Source organism: Mirounga leonina, unplaced genomic scaffold (assembly GCF_011800145.1).
Source record: "Mirounga leonina isolate KUSES-001 unplaced genomic scaffold, KU_Mleo_1.0 Mir_127, whole genome shotgun sequence".
Classification (NCBI taxonomy): domain Eukaryota; kingdom Metazoa; phylum Chordata; class Mammalia; order Carnivora; family Phocidae; genus Mirounga; species Mirounga leonina.
In genome coordinates this window covers 55,790,946-55,793,946 of record NW_023270316.1, presented here as the reverse complement: position 1 = coordinate 55,793,946, position 3,001 = coordinate 55,790,946, and the positions used below count along the sequence as shown (strand labels likewise).

At 39.6% G+C, this 3,001-nt stretch overlaps 1 pseudogene; it reads left to right on the top strand.

Moving 5' to 3' along the window:
- Positions 1 to 1,467: 1,467 nt before the first annotated feature.
- Positions 1,468 to 1,869, top strand: LOC118009179 (annotated as a pseudogene).
- Positions 1,870 to 3,001: the final 1,132 nt, after the last annotated feature.

Here is a 3,001-nt window from a genome sequence, read left to right as displayed (position 1 = left end):
CATGCTCTATCTCATTCTCTCTCTCAAATAAATAAATAAAATCTTAAAAAAAGAGAAGATCACCAGAGAAGTTGGAGAAAAGCAACTTCGGCATAGTTGCAAGGAAAGCTAAATTAAAAAACATGAAGAAGTAAATGAAGGTCAGTACTCAATGTTGGTAAGATGCCCTTTCAAGCACTTTTCAAATATAAATTGATGTGATGTAGTGAGAGCTTTAAAAGTTATTCTAGGCATGGCATATAGACAAGATGTAAGCATAAGAACTTTATCACAACACTACTTATAAAGTAAAAGAAATATTAGTCATTACCATCATTACATTTACAAAGTATAATCACTTAGGATTACAATATCATGCTTAACCAAACTTCAGAATATAAAGTGCTATGTTCAGTAGGAGTCAAATTTTGTAAAATAAAAAATTGGGTTAGATCTATCAATCTATCCATCTATCCATCCATCCATCCATCCACCTACTATTTTCGTATCTAGCCACACAGATAAAAAGACTAAAAAGGAAACCTGCTAGAACATTAGTCACTGGATATATCAGCACTGTGGGCTTATGGGCAATTTTCATTTTCTTTTTTAATATTTTATGTATTTTCCAAATTTCTGTAGTAAGTATGAGTCATGCTTATAATCAGGGAAACAGAAAAAGTTGCTTTTAAAATAGAATGAGCCTGTGGTGAGGAAGTAGAACTGAGGATTAAAGATGGTCTTTTAAGTAGTTCAGAAGAAGCAAGAGGGTTTTGGTTCAAGATAGTAACATAGGAAGCTTCTGAACTCACCTCCTCCCAAGGACACACTGAATCTATAGCTACATATGGGACAATTTCCTCTGAAAGAATTCTAGAAACTAGCTGAGAGACTCCTATACATCAGGCAAATGAGGAAAATCCCACAATGAAATGAATAGAAGAGGTTGAGAATCTCACCGTAAAGCCTGTACCCAACATGGTAACCTGCAACTAGGAAGGAACGGACAACTCCCAGCTTCTTCCTGAGGAGTAAAGAGTTTGGACACATCTGGTGCCCAAACTTTTAAGACTTCCACCTGAGAGATGGGCTCCCAAAACATCTAGCTTTGAAAGCCAATGGAGCTTATCCAGAAGACCCACTAGGCTACAGGGAACTAAGAGACAGCTCTTAAAGGGGTCACATGGGCTCCCACACATTCACCATGGCTAACCCCTCAGGCCTAGTAGAAAGGCGGGAGACTGAAACAAATCCAGTCTTTCCATGAAAGAGACCTATTTGCTTATCTTAAAAGCTTTGGACTGAGAATATGGCTACTAACTTAACATATATCTAGGGGATGACTGCAACACTTTCCAGAGACCAGGGATGCTAGAAGGCACTATCTTTGGGTTCTCCCTCTGCCTTGCTCTAGGTTATTGGTATCTTTAAGAAAGGAGTTTATGGGCTTCGCCTTTCTTTTTCCTCCATCTGGGAGTCTGTGGAGGCCTGCTGGGAACAGGACTCCTATAACGCCAAATAATGTCTGGAAGGCTATGGTCCAAGGCCATTTTTGCTGGCTATAAGCAGGGTCTCCGGAACCAAAGGGAGCACACAGTTCTTCTTAAAATCGAAGGTGTTTATGCTCGAGATGAGACGGAATTCTATCTAGGCAAGAGATGTGCTTATGTATACAAAGCAAAGAACAACACAGTGACTCCTGGTGGCAAACCAAACAAAACCAGAGTAATCTGGGGAAAAGTAACTTGTGCTCATGGAAACAGTGGCATGGTTCGTGGCAAATTCTGAAGCAACCTTCGTGCGAAAGGCATTGGCCACAGAATCCATGTGATGCTGTACCCCTCAAGGATTTAAATTTAATGAAAAGTAAATAAAGGTGTAGATTTGTTCTCTTGTTAAAAAAAAAAAAAGAAAAGAAAAGAAAAGGAGGTTATGCACATGTCTGGCATTCCGGGTTTTGCTGCTACCACCCAGGGGACACTCTGATTGCCTGGCTCTGGTGGTTAATGAGGCTTATGTTCATAGGTCCCACAGGGTTAGAACAGAGAAACAGTACTTAACCAGTGATTCACAAAGGCAGCAAACAAAAATGCCCATCCCCCAGTCTTCCCTTGAAAGGGGGTATACTTGCATACTTTACAAGCTGCTGCCTGAGGATCTAGCTTATAGTCAGCCTGCATCTAAGTGCTGACTGAGATTCTCGCCTTTAGGACACTACCAGATCTTGGCATACCCTCAGCTACTGGGATCTGCTAAGAACAAAGAAGGCTGCTTAGTTAATCACAAAGTTATTACTTAATCACAACAAAAAGGTAGGGCATGGATGAATGATTAGATTCATCTACACAAAGCCATTTCATCAAGACTGGGAGAGATGGCTGTTTTATGTATGCATAGAAACCAACACAAAGTCAAGGAAAAGGAAAAAAGAAAACAGGAATATATTCCTAACAAAAGAGTAGGATAAAACCGAAGAAAAAAATTTTTTTAAAGATTTATATCTTTTAGAAGTGGGGGGGCCAGAGGGAGAGAATGCTGAAGCAGACTCCCTGCTGAGTGTGGAGACTGACATGGGGCTTGATCCCAGGACCCTGAGATCATGACCCAAGCCAAAAATCAAGAGTTGGCCACTTAACCAACTGAGCCACCCAGGCACCCCCCTCAGAAAGAGTTTAATGAAATGGAGATAAAGTGATTTGCCTGAAAAAGAGTTCAGAATAATTGACATAAAGATGCCCCATAAGGTAGTAAAACAATGCGTAAGAAAAGTGAGAATTTCAACAAAGAATATAAAAAAAAGTACCATACTGAAATCAGAACTGAAGAATACAATAAAAAAAAATTCTATAAAAGATTCAACAGCAGACTAAAGTGGAAGAGAGGACCAGCAAATGGAAAAACAAGGCAATGGAATTCATCCAATCAGAGGAACAAAAAGAAGAAAGAAAAATTGGGGTTCTGGTCCATGACAGTGAAGTAGGAAGACTCTGAACTCACCTCTTCCATAGTATACATCAAATTA